This window comes from Malania oleifera, chromosome 3 (assembly GCF_029873635.1).
Source record: "Malania oleifera isolate guangnan ecotype guangnan chromosome 3, ASM2987363v1, whole genome shotgun sequence".
Lineage (NCBI taxonomy): Eukaryota > Viridiplantae > Streptophyta > Magnoliopsida > Santalales > Ximeniaceae > Malania > Malania oleifera.
Genome location: NC_080419.1, coordinates 95,102,069 through 95,116,810, shown reverse-complemented (window position 1 = coordinate 95,116,810; position 14,742 = coordinate 95,102,069). Strand labels below are relative to the sequence as shown.

The 14,742-nt window shown below is 34.3% G+C and overlaps 1 protein-coding gene across 2 annotated transcripts in view; it reads right to left on the bottom strand.

Annotated features, from left to right (window-relative positions):
- The window catches only part of LOC131151480 (UPF0481 protein At3g47200-like), a 68,533-nt gene extending 62,965 nt beyond the window's left edge, over positions 1 to 5,568 (bottom strand). The window contains exon 1 of one of the 2 annotated variants that reach the window (XM_058102720.1): positions 5,478 to 5,568. The gene's annotated coding sequence lies outside the window, so the exon portion shown is untranslated. Of the gene's footprint in view, positions 1 to 2,397; positions 2,484 to 5,477 lie in introns of those variants that run through there. The other variant, XM_058102722.1, reaches the window with a different exon arrangement.
- Positions 5,569 to 14,742: the final 9,174 nt, after the last annotated feature.

Sequence of the window (14,742 nt, the reverse complement as noted above, 5' to 3'; positions counted from 1 at the left end):
ATGTAGATCAAGGTGAAAACCTCACAGGAATTCTTTTACTTCTTACCTTATTAAATCCTCAAAACAAAAAAATGACTCGCGAAGGGTTGAAGATGACTGCACCGGGTCTAAGAATCCGAGCCAAAGTAACATATGGGTAACGTGCACCGAATGCAGGAATCTAAACTAGGGCACCAAAAGGGGTATGACTCTTATCGGGTGTAGGATCCCGGGAGCTAGATGCATTGTTGAATTAAAGATGGCTACTCGAGTGTAGGCTCCCGAAAGCCTCTAGAAGATGATTACTTTAATGAATGAGATAATCCAATTGATATTTTTGAATGGGACCACAAAAGGGTAAGTTTCAATGGGATTATGAAATGGCCAATAGGAGTGGGACCTTGAAGGGTCAATGAGAGTGAGAGAGTGAAGGGTCAATAAGAGTGGGGCCGCAAAAGAGTCAATAGGAGTGGGCCCGCAAATGGGTCAATATGAGTGGGATCGCGAAAGGGTCAGTAAGAATGAGACTACGAAAGGGTCAGTTTTAAAAGATCCGTGAACGGTTGAAGATGAAACAAAAAAAATAAAATCTTCAAGTAGCTAGTTGCAGAGTCTCAAGCTAGGGCATAACCAAAAGTCTTATTTGGCATTATATGACATGATAGAGATTGGGTTTGTCGCCTGGGACCCATTAGGGTAGTGATTTGAGTGTACATGGTCAAGAAATGACTTTGACTATGATTATTTTGCAAGGGCATAATGATTCAAGTGTGAAGAGTAATTCATTTTTTATAGCTCACGAACATCAAACCTAGTGGCAAGAGCGGAGAGCGTATGAGGCCATGTTGACGCTGCTTCACCCAAAATGGCCAAAGTAACTTGGTCAAAAGTACGATTTATGTAAGAATGGATTTCCCATGGACTTAAAGAATAGGGTAAGGTGAGAATTGGATGTTGATCTTTGTTAGAATCTTTCATTCTGACAAGTGTTAAAATTCTCTTCATGTTAGATTCTAAAAAATGAACGTAAAAATAAGATGTTATGGATATCATGTTTTTGAAAATATTAAAATATTTCATAAACTTAAACTTCTTTAGTATATTATTTCCAATTGTTTGGTTATAAGACTATCACAGAAAAGGCTTGCAAAGAAAAAAATTCATTCATCCTTTAAAGTACCGGTTTATACATGTAATGTTTACTTAGGACCAACTAAATTATAATTCTTTCTCCTAATATATGACCTTCACAACAACCATCAATCAATCAGACAATGATATCAACCAACTCAAAAGAACACCAATCATACACTTACCACTTAATCATCACATATTTACTTACCTATTTTTTTCATTAATTGTATCATACAAATGATATCCATATTGCATTGGGTATATTAAAGTGTATTATTGAGGAGGTAAATGAAATATTTCTTAATATTTAATTATTTAATAATTTAAATTAATTAATATATTTTTATTCTAGGAACTAATTTTAATTTGATATATTATTTTTTAACAAAATTGAATTGAACTTATAACTTATGACTTATGGAAGAAGAAGAATAAAATATTCAAATTAATTTATGAGTTAAAAGAGTTTTTTTTTTTTTTAATGAGAAAAGGTAAATTTATTTTTTAGAAAATCGCACAATCTTTAGAGAAAAGGTAAATTTATTAGAAAAGAAGAAGGAAACAAAAAGCTTGAAACTTAAAAGAAGAGAACAAAACAAGAAGTTAGTCTAGAAACCAGCTAGAAATAAGAAAAATTATAGTAATCAACCCTCAAAATCGGAAAGTTTTTAACAAACAAGAACTCCTCCTAGTCCAATGAACACAAATTTCTATCGATTCGGAAGCATTGGAACAAATTAAACATGCAACTATGTGAGCACTTATCCTTAAAAATTCTCCCAACAAATGGCGATCAGAACGGTTAATCTAAAAGTTCTTAGAACCTTTTGAGTTTGGAAAAGTTCCAGAATTGAAACACTGGCATTAGATCTTTAGGGGAAGAAAATGCAGTCTACAACAATGGTGGAAGTCGAGCAAGTAGAATCACAGAGGAAAAAAGAAAAGTTAAAAGAGTTGAATTGATTGTTTCAACTACTTAAATAAGTCAACCGATTAAGATTGTGAAACAGATGATAACTCAAATCATCAATATCCCATGCACGCAGCGAGCTTGCATATACTAACTACTTCACATGTACTAATTAATTGCAAAAAGCAATGTGCAAGCAAACAGTAAACCCGGACCAAAAAATTGAACTAACCTATACTGAAAAATATACAGCAAAGAAACAAAAAAAAAAAAAAATTGCTAGAATTATAGAACTGGAAATTAGAATATATGACAAATACTGAACTCAACAGTAACAGTATAGCTAAAAAAGATTGCTAGAATTAATCACGTACCCAAAAATTTATGTATAATATATTGGTCTCTCCAGGGGCAGAAGTAATTTAAGGCCGGGAAGCTGGAGATGGATAGATGATGATTTGGTTTAGCGGATGCCAGGGGAGCTGCTCTATATACTGCATCTGGTGGTTGGTTGATATCCATCATGGGATACTTTTCTTTGTGAAGGGTACTATATAAATTTTGTGAAGATATTGAATGGTAATAATACTAATTTACGTTTTTAAAAAAATATAAAGAAATCTTGTTATGAAATTTATTGAGCTGAACTTGCCACGGATGCAACTGGGGTTTGAGAACCTTCCTCCTAAATTTGATTTTAGAAGACTGACCAACCCAGTTGAGCATCGTAAATTTATTGTACAATTCCACCAGTACAATATGGGGCATCTGCTGATTAGCACACAGTCACGTTTCCACCCATCAATTTTATTTATTTATTTGTTAATATTATGAGTATTATTTGATTCATTCATTTACCTAACGTTGTAATAAAGTCTTGGTGGTGGTTCACTGGGTCTGGGTCATGGAGGTCAACGTCAACAAATAAAAAATTACCACCATTGACGAGTCTGCAGGAACTATTGGGCTACCCCTTGCTTAGGTCTTCGCCACCAACTCCATATAATTTTTGAAGTTTCCTCATCCACGGCTAGATATAAATAAATAAATAACATTTAGAATACGTTTGAATTAAAAATTTTATTTAAAAATGGTAAATAAAAATAACGAGAAAGCTCATTTTTTTCTTATATTTTTTCTTTATTAAATATTTTTAAAATTTAAATTTTATTTTAATATGACTTAAAATAGGGAAAACTGAATATTAATGATGTGTAAAATCAAACTTTTATTAATAAATTCAACATATTTTTATTTTATTTCTACTTTCCTTGATAATCAAATATAAAAAATTTTTATTCCTTTAATTAATATTTTTTTGAGTTTCTAACCGGGCCTTAAGGTATGATGACTGAGAAAGAATTGAAATTACTTTTTTTCTTTAAAGCAAAATTGGGGTCAAGTTTAAATTAGCTTGTTGGGCAAGTTTAGGGCACTATGATTAGATTTGTTTAAATGTCAATTTTTTGAAATAGAATATAATAAAAAAAAATTTTAAAAAAGTTGAAAAAATTCAATAGTGTTATAATCATTCAAAAATTGCACTTATATTCTACTCTCTCTCTCTCTCTCTCAATATGAAGGAAGAAAATTGTGAATAGTTAGTCCTTATATAAATTAGAACATGATAGTATAGCAAAGCCAAGAGATTCATGAAAGGAGCAAAACAAGGTGATAAAAAGTCAATGTTAATTATATGATGAGTATGACCTGAACAAAGTGCAATGGGAACCATTAGTGAAACTGATGGGGCGTAGGAAGGAAAGTTAAATCAACTATTGAATTTTAGATGAACTATTGAATCTGAAACAATTTAGATGACCTAAAACAATTTTTTATCTGATAATAAGGATAAAATAAATAAATAGAAACAAAAAAAATAAAATCTTCAAGTAGCTATTTGCAGAATCTCAAACTAGGGCATAACTAAAAGTCTTATTTGGCATTATGTGACATGATAGAGATTGGGTTTGTTGACCGGGACTCATTAGGGCAGTGATTTGAGAATGGAATTCCCATGGACTTAAAGCACAGGGTAAGGTGAGAATTGGATGTTGATCTTTGTGAGAATATTTCATTCTAACAAGTGTTAAAATTCTCTTCATGTTAGATTCTGAAAATGAATGTAAAATAAAATGTTATGGATATCATGTTTTTGAAAATTATAAAAGGTTTCATAAACTAAAACTTCCTTGGTATATTATTTTCAATTGTTTGGTTATAAGACCATCACAGAAAAGGCTTGCAAAGGAAAAAATTCATCCATCCTTTAAAGTACCGGTTTATACATGTAATATTTACTTAGGACCAACTAAATTATAATTCTAACTCCTAATATATGACCTTCACAACAACCATCAATCATACAAATGATATCAACCTACTAAAAAGAATGGCAATCATACACTTACCACTCAATCATCACATATTTACTTACCTATTTTTTTCATTCATTGTATCATACAAATGATATCCATATTGCATTGGGTATATTAAAGTGTATTATTGAGGAGTTAAGTGAAATATTTCTTAATATTTAATTATTTAATAATTTAAATTAATTTATATATTTTTATTCTAGGAACTAATTTTAATTTGATATATTATCTTTTAACAAAATTGAATTGAACTTGTAACTTATGACTTATGGAAGAAGAAGAATAAAATATTCAGATTAATTTATGAGTTAAAAGAGTTTTTTTTTTTTTTTAAATGAAAAAAGGTAAATTTCTTTTTTAGAAAATCGCACAATCTTTAGAGAAAAGGTAAATTTATTAGAAAAGAAGAAGGAAACAAAAACCTTGAAACTTAAAAGAAGAGAACAAAACAAGAAGCTAGTCTAGAAACCAGCTATATATAAGAAAAATTATAGTAATCAACCCTCAAAATCGGAAAGTTTTTAACAATCAAGAACTCCTCCTAGTCCAATGAACACAAATTTCTATCAGTTCAGTTCCATTGGAACAAATTAAACATGCAACTGTAAGAGCATTTATCCTAAAAAATTCTCCCAACAAATGGCCATCAAAACGGCTAATCTAAAAGTTCTTAGAACCTTTGAATCTAGAAAAATTCCAAACTTGAAACACTGACGTCAAATCTTTAGGGGAAGAAAATGCAGTCTACAACAATAGTGGAAGTCGAGCAAGCGAAATCACCGAGGAAAAAAGAAAAGTTAAAAGAGTTGAATTGATTATTTCAATTACTTAAATAAGTCACGGATTAAAATTATGAAACATATGATAACTCCAATCATCAATATCCCATGCATGCAGCGAGCTTGATGCCCCCTGGAATACTTCACATGGACTAATTGAACTAACATATACTGAAAAAAATACAGCAAAGAAACAAAAAAAAAATTGCTAGAATTATAGAACTGGAAATTAGAATATATGGCAAATACTGAACTCAACAATATAGCTAAAAAAGATTGCTACAATTAATCACATACCCAAAAATTTATGTATAGTATATTGGTGTCTCTCCGGGGGCAGAAGTAATTGAAGGCCGGGAAGCTGGAGATGGGTAGATGATGATTTGGTTTAGAGGATGCCGGGGGAGCTGCTCTATATACTGCATCTGCGCTTTATGACAGGTGGTTGGTTGATATCCATCAACCATCAAGGGATACTTTCTTTTGTGAAGGTACTATTGGATATTGAATGGGATGTTGACGAGGTAAGCATTTTTACCGATGCCTTAATTTTATTTATCTCACTTTATTTGTATATTTATTTTTTGCAAAAAAAAAAAAACACTTTTAATTAAATAATTGACTAATTGCTTACAAGCATATTCATTACTCACCCAAAATATAAGAATAAATCACTCTTACCTTAAAACTCATGTGTTTGGTCCATTTGAATATGTGAATGCATTTAATGTTGTTTTTGTGTTCAAGTCTTCATATATATATATATTTTGATAACCTAGAGACTTTAGCCACCATCACGCCACTTTGGATATTATGATGCGACACCAAACCCGCGAGGGTGAAAGTCACCCACCCATTAATGTACCTATGGTAATTCACCGGCATTATGTCTTAAAGGGGAATCAAACCCGTGACATTAAGCTCACCAAAGTCACAAGTCGCCTTTATCACTTGAGTTGGCCTAACTGGGCGTATTAGCCCATGATTTTGTTATGAGCTTAGAACGAATGAGACATCTAATGCCCCTTTTCAAAATGTCCCTATTTTTAGGCCAATGAATAAGAGCTAAAAGATTTTGAAGTTTAAGTTGAGTATATTGAGCTACCAAAAAAAAATTTTTTTTTTTAAATTACAAGAATATTTTTAAGTCAATTTTGATTTAACCATAATTAGCTTTTTATTGTATATTAATTAACCCAAACCTATAATTCTCACATCAATTATGTTGTTTGTAAGATGCATTTTTTAAATATAATTCTTATCTGTTGTTTTTATTGCCTCGTTTTTAAAAACTACAGACACTTCAATTGTCAAATAACTTAGAATATTTAGACTTTATTAATTCAAAGTGAATCTAAATTCAATAATTGAAAAAGATAAATAGGCAGTGCCTTTTTTGTAAATTGATTACTTGTTAGCACTTTATTTTTAATAAATGGATTTTGTGATAGAATAAGAGATAAAAAAATAATTATATTTATATATAATAATATACTAAGAAAATAGAAAATTGTAAGCAAAGAACTAATATCATATGCATAGTAAGATCTCAATAAGTTACTTTATTTTTTTTTTTGGATTACGCACCGGGTATCCACGTGTCTCTTTTACGATACACGTGACTAATCCTGCGCCTCTTTAAGTTGGCCCCACAATTCAGGAGTCTAGGAGTGGAAACGAACCCGGGAGGGTTTGAGCACCTGACCTCATGAGAGGCACTCCCGCTACCTGCACTACCAACTCAACCACACCCTGAGGGTCTCAATAAGTTACTCTATTTTTTTGAAATGAGTGTGGTATTAAACAAAAAAATGGGATAGGATATGGATAATTTAATTCACCGCCTAAATAATGCATAATTTCATGATATATTGAGACATTGTTTTAGAATATGGGTTTCATGTTTTGAATTTGAATGTGTGGATTTGAAAAAAAAAAATTTGTAAAATTTTATACTATTTTTTATCCAAATTTAGACGAATCTGTTGAAATAGTAAACTTGACGGTGGACGGTGGCAGCAATGGTTGACGACGGCTGCCGACCAGCCTCTTCTTCAGTCACCAACCTCACCTACCGGCTGCAATCTTTGATTCTTTTGGTTTAACATCTGCTATAAATAGGTGTGCGTATGTGCAATGTAGCATGGTGTGTAGAGAAAGTAATAGCCAGTGAGCTGAGTGTTTTGATTCGTCGGTAATTCAGTTTTGAAATAAATTGATAGTGTTTATCTTGCAACTGTTTTCTCACTAAGTTTCGGCCACAACCAGTGACCGAGCATTCCTCTCCACCCATCAGTGATATTAGAGCGTCCAGGAATGCTAAAATCTACCAAACAAAGACGAAAAAAGAAAAAAAATTCAATTTTCTCTCAGATTTGAAATTGCTCAAAATCCCAAATTGAGCCTACCATTATGACATTCGCGTTGAGACCATTCCAACAGTCAAAACCACATCTCAAACGGACATGGGGAAGTGCCGCACGTGCTCACACGCACCTCTAGCGTTGTCAGCGCCTTTCCCATGCGCCACACGCACCGACGTAGACTCCGGCAGCTGGCGACACATGCTCTACATGCCTCGCACGCGTCTTGCTCGCCCGTTTGGTGAGATACGACCCGACTAGCAACCTGTGACCCATCAACCCGTGACCCGGCTGAGCAACCCGTGACCCGCAACTATAACGACCCGAATTTAAAATGGAATTTAAATGATAAAGAGGAAGGGAAATAGAAACCGAAAATAGAGGGAGGCAGTCAACTTCGCAAGTTTGGGACTACCAAGGCGAAAGAAGGATTGCAAGGCGAAGTTCATAATCTACCAAGGCCTTGATGAGACCAAGTTTGAAATCATCGCCTCCGCCAAGACATCCAAAGAAGTTTGAGACTCTCTCCAGCGAACACACAAAGGTGCAGACAAAGTAAAGAAAATTCATCTTCAAACATTACGAGGTGATTTTGAATCCCTAAAAATGAAATCTACTGAATCTATTGCTAACTAATATACACAAGTTATGGTAGTATCAAATCAATTGAGAAAAAATGGAGAGACTCTCAGTGACAAGAGAATTTGTGAGAAAATTTTGCAATCTCTAGATCCAAAATATGATTATATAGTTATAACCCTAGAAGAAACAAAATATTTGGAAACCATGTCTGTAGAAGAACTTGTGGGCTCACTCAAAGGCCATGAGCAGAAAATCAACAAAAGGAGTGATGATAAAGCACTGTAGGCAAGCCCTCTAAACAAAGTTGTCCCTTACTATAGATAGATACGACAAAAGGGGGACGTCACAGCAAGGAAGAGGATGAGGTCGAGGATCCCGTGGAAGAAATTATGGAAATTTTGACTCCAGAAGAAGAGATCCCACTAGAGAAGGACACAATCAATAGAACTATGTCCCATAAGGCAGAGGACAAGGAAGAAGAGGGGGATACAATAACCGCCCAAATGTAGACAAAAGAAACGTTCAGTGCTACAACTGTCATAAGTATGGACACTATAGCAATGAGTGTTGGGGATGACAACAAGAAAAAGTTAACGAGGAGGCTAACCTTGCCGAAACTGAACATGCAAATAGAGAGTCATTAATGCTGATGGCACATAATTCAACTCCTCGAGAAGAAAGTGTTTGGTACCTTGATTCTGGAGCCAGCAACCATATGACTGGCAAAAAGAACCTATTTTTTGAACTTGATGAGAAAGTTCAGGGGGAGATCTCTTTTGGCAATAATTCTAAAATCCCAATCCGAATGAGAGGAGATCTTTTGATCAAACAGAAGTCCAGAGATCATACTTACATCTCCAACATCTATTACGTGCTAGATATGAAGACAAACATCTTAAGTCTCGGACAATTCATGGAGAGAGGCTGCCGAATTAGCCTTAAGGATAAGCAGATGGTGATAACTGATGCTCGAGGTAAGCTCGTTACTCGAGTAAAAATGGCAAAGAATCGAATGTTTTCACTCGCCATCCAACATGATGCGCCAAGGTGTTTGAGCACTATCATCAAAGATAAAGACTAGCTATGGTATCTAAGGTATGGACATCTGAATTTTGAAAGTTTGAAACAATTGGGAAGCAAGAAGATGGTAAAAGGCTTACCCAATATCCACCATCCAAATATGATATGTGAAAATTGTATTCTGAGCTAGCACATAGAAATAGTTTGGAAAACAAGCCGACTAGAGATCTACCATACCGCTTCAGCTAATACACACAGACGTGTGTGGTCCACTAAGACCATTTTCAAATGGATAGAATTGATACTTCCTAACCTTCATCTATGACTACAGTAGGAAGACCTGGGTCTACTTCCTGAAAAGGAAGTCAGAGGTGTTCAACAAGTTCAAAGAGTTCAAAGCTCTTGTAGAGAAATAGAGTTGCTACCGCATCAATTCACTCCGGTCAGACCAAGTAGGAGAATACAGAGACGAAACTTTCCTGGAATTCCTTAGGCAACAAGGGATTCAAACACAATTCACACTTACCTACACTCTCCAGCTGAACGGTGTAGTCGAAAGAAAGAACCGCACAATCCTTAACATGGCCAGGAGCATGTTAAAGGATAAGAATGTGCCCAAGAGTTTTTGGGCAGAAGCTGTGTCATGTGTAGTCTATCTGTTCAATTGGTGTCCTACGAAGAGTCTTGATACAAAGACACCATATGAAGCCTCAAGTACTCACAAGCCTAGTGTGAGTCATCTTAGGGTGTTCGACTCCATAGCCTACGCCAATATCCCAGAAGCAAGAAGGTTAAAGCTGGATGATAAAGGGGAAAAGTGTATCCTTGTTGGATACGACGATAGTACCATGAAATATCGACTCTACAATCCCATCAACAAGAAAGTCTTTCACAGTTGGGATGCCATTTTTGAAGAAAATGAATCCTAGAAATGGGACCACGCTGAATGTTCCAAAGATGCGGAATTGACACTTGAAGGAAAAGAATCTGCTTAGACAAAATAAGTGGCTATCGAGTCACAAGTTCTCGAGCTGCAAACACCTCCATATGGTTCACCATGAAGGAATGAAGCTCCATCACCAATAAAGCGTGAAATCTCTGACATAAGACCTAGAGGAGCTCTAAATCTAGCTGACCTATATGAAACTACAAAACCAATAGAAGAGTATGTTACTCTATACTGTCTGTTGTTGACCAGCGACCCGATTGTTTTTCAGGAACCTAAAGAAGAAGACAAATGGAGAAAAGTAATGGATGAGGATATTCAATCCATCGAGAAGAACAAGACTTGGGAGTTGACAAATCTTCCAAAGAGCCGCAAAACTATTGGTGTGAAATGGGTCTACAAGACCAAGAAGAATGCTCAAGGAGAAGTTCAGAGATACAAAGCAAGACTTGTCGCCAACGGCTACAAGCAGAAAGAAGGGATTTATTATGGTGAAATCTTTACACTGGTTGCCAGACTTGAAACCATTAGATTACTAATTTCACTATCAACACAAAATGGATGGAAGATTTTTCCAGTTAGACATGAAATCAGCATTTTTGAACGGTTTTCTAGAAGAAGAGATCTATATCAATCAACCACCTGGATATGTGAAGAAGGGAAAAAAAGATAAAGTGTACAAGTTGAAGAAAGCACTCTATGGCTTGAAGCAAACACCTTGTTCATGGAACATAAGAATTGATGACTACTTACAGAAGAATGGATTTGAGAAGTGTCCTTATAAGCACGCGCTATACATGAAGATGGAGACAGATGGAAGCATGCTAATTGCTTGCCTATATGTTGATGATCTGATCTTCATCGACAACAATCCAGAAATGTTTGCAGCTTTTAAGAGGAGCATGGTCAAAGAATTCGAAATGGTGGATATTTACCAGATGGCTCACTTCTTTGGCATAGAATTCGTGCAAATCGAGAAAGGAATCTTCATCTCCTAGAGCCACTATGCAAAAGAAGTGCTAAAAAAGTTTGGGATGGACAAATGCAACCTTGTGACAACTCCAGTTGAAACGGGATTTGAATTGAGAAAGAATGAGGAAGGAGATGTTGACCCCATATATTTCAAAAGTCTGGTAGGAAGCTTGAGGTATTTGACGTGTACCAGACTACTCTGTGGAGTTGGACTTGTCAGCAGATACATGGAGACTCCTGGCCAGTCCCACCTAAATGCAGCGAAAAGGATACTCCGATATGTCAAGGGTACCATCACCGATGGTATGTTCTATTCATCAAGAGGTGATTGCAAACTTATCGACTATTCAGATAGTGATTGGGGAAGAGATCTTGATGAAGGAAAAAGAATGACGGGATTCACATTTTTCATGAGAGATATAGCGTTTACATGGTCTTCAAAGAAGCAACCCATCATTACTTTATCATCATGTGAAGTTGAGTATGTTGCTGCTAGCTCAGCTATTTGTCATGGTATGTGGATTAGGAATGTACTGAAATATCTGGATTTCTTCAAGATAACCCAACGGAAGTCTACATCGACAACCGATCATCAATTGCACTTGCAAGAAATTCAATTTACCATGAAAGAAGCAAACATATTGAGACTTGGTATCATTTTATCAGGGACCCTATGAAGAATAAAGAAGTGGAGTTGATATCTAGCAGAACGTATGATTAGATTGCTAATATTTTTCACGAAGCCATTCAGGCATGATATTTTTGCAAGAGTGAAGACAATGCTCAGAATGACAAAGAATCAAGTTTAAGGGGGGATGTTGAAATAGTAAACTTGACAGTGGACAGTGGCAGCAATGGTTGACAATGGCTGCCAACCAGCCGCTTCTTCAGTCACCAACCTCACCTACCAGCTGCAATCTTTGATTATTTTGGTTTAGCACCTGCCATAAATAGGTGTGTGTATATGCAATGTAGCATGGTGTGTAGAGAGAGTAATAGCCAATGAGTTGCGTGTTTTGATTCCTCTGTAATTTAGTTTTGAAATAAATTGATATTGTTTATCCTACAACTATTTTCTCACTAAGAACTGCACCCCCAAACGAAATTCCAACACTTATGGGGTGCCATATGTAAATAAAAGAAGTGTATTACGTAGGGCAAGATTCCATTCGTCTTGAATAAGACAAGCTAGTCCTTCTCGTTCTCAGACGGGTAGATGATAAGAGTACAATAAAACTAAAATGAGTGAACGACACTGCATGACCCTCATGCATAACCCAGGCGACTTTGGAAAACATTTATGATTGTGGCGGAGGGCCAAGAAGCTCTACTAGCATTGGCTTGCGAGGTCATCTTGGATGATGACAATTAAGGGAGGCCATGAGTGTTTTCTCAATTTATTATTATTTTATAATAAAATATAAAATAATAGTTTATTTAGGAAAAAAAAATTAAGTTTGATATACTCACGTAATCTTACTAGTTGATTTAGCGAGATTTGTTTATCACGCATTAGGACCAGCTTATTTTTCAGGCAAATATCATTGGACCATCCAACGAGATTTGCTTACCACACATCACTTAATCGATTGGGTTACCATTTAAATCTCGTTGTTTAAATCTCGTTGGACCAAGCAGCGATATTTACTGTGCATTCAATTTTTTTTTATTAATTAAGAAATCCTAAGTATTCCATTTTCTCTTATCTTTTTAACTGCAATTTTGTAACATGCATTGTTTCAATTTTTGTGTTCTCCTTTTTTTTCATTAATAATAATAATAATAATAATAATAATAATAATAATAATAATAATAATAATAATGAGGACGACGACTTGTCACACTAGAAAGTAGCCCAATTGATGAAATCTGCAGATGACTTGCTATACTGGGAAGATGACTTGCTATATTGGGAAATAATCTCAATTGATGAAATCTGCGGTCCTTATCTTCTGCCATTTATCACATATGATAGCTTGAAAGGCAAGCTTTTATGATAGTACTGAACTTAACACTGATGTTACAATTAGAAGGGCTGCTGGGATGTTAATCTTAAAAGTGCAGGTGACGAAATATTTGATTTGCTTTTTACTATTGTAGTGTTGTATCTTCCAGGGGCACTTTTGGAAGTATGAACTGTCAGTATTGATTCACATATTGAAACGTACCCAACACACCCTAATATATATTGAACACATACAAAAATTTTATAAATTTATTTTTATTTATGAACACGACTGAGGTACATTCGATACGGCTGACTCACTCGAAAAATGAGTAACTCGGAAGTTATCTAAAGTATAGAAGTTCAGTTATGTAATACTTAACCCAAATGTCAGATCGTCTTCTCAGGAAATGCAGTTTAATTCCAAATTTTACGTAATTTCAACTGAAAATAAGAAACAAAAAGGTCACTGATCATAGTTGATTCGGGTTCTCTAGTTTGTTGAGATTTCTTTAACAAATTAAAATAACGTGCAATTTAAATTCTAAATCCTAACATGAACTAATTTTAACAATGAGAAATGAAAATCCTACGTTTAATAGCCAGGCAAGAATTGAAACACACATTGAACTTTGGAAAAAGATTAAAAACAATAACTTTAAGCACAAACTTAAGCATGAAATTGAAAACTCAATCGAACACAAATTCAACAAAGAAAAACCAAATTTTTGCAATAAAAAAATTGAATCAAAATTAAAACTTTAACTACTAAACAATAACTAAATACGATAACAAATTTCAGATTTTAATTAAACGAGCTTAATCTAAATAGAACCCAATAAAATTTAGCTTTGAGGAAGATATCTAATTTAAGTCCTAAAGAAGATTTTTTTTTTTTGTATTTTATTTTTTTTCAAGAAACTAAACCGAACTTTTAATCAAATAAAAATTAACTCAAACATAAAAATTAAATCTAATGTCAATAATAAATAAGAAGAGAAAGATAATAAATAGACCTTAATAATAATACCCAAACAAGATTAAAAATTAAAACTTTAATTAAAATTCCATTAAAGAAAAAAATAACAAGTATTCAAATGTTTAAAAGCAAGAACAAACCAAAAAAAAAACTAAAGAACAGAGAAGAAAGAAAAAGAGAAAGAAAGAGAAAAAGAGAGAGGGTGTAAACTGGCCGTGGGGGTTTTGGTACAGTAGCAACAGCAGTAGCAGAGGGCTCCTCGGGTTCTCGGTTGGGTAGCAGAGTAGTGCAGGAGGAGCTTCAGGTTGTCCTGGCTTGATAAAAATTGGTGTCTTTTATCTTTATAATCATGTTACTCTAAAAATAACAGAGGAGCAGTCTCCACTATCATTTTGAATAACAATACCTATAAAGAGGGGCAATTGCTGACACCTAATTTTTTACCGGCTGTTTTTGGAAAGACCCAGTGAAATAAAATTTGACTCCAAATCCCGAAAATTAGAGGACCTTTTTGTGAAAAGCCCGTTATTTTAAATTGAGTCATGGTGTCTTCAATCGAGTCTTGTTATTTTTATTTGAGTCCTAGTATTTTTAGTCGAGTCCCGTTGTTTAAACTGAGTCTCTTTATTTTCAAAAATAAGTCTTTTTTTATTTTAAAAAAAAAAATGTTCAATTTGAGTATTTTCAATTTTTAAATTGAGTTTTTCCAAAATTTTCAAAATTTTCGAAATCAAGTCGTTTAATTTTTTTTTTAA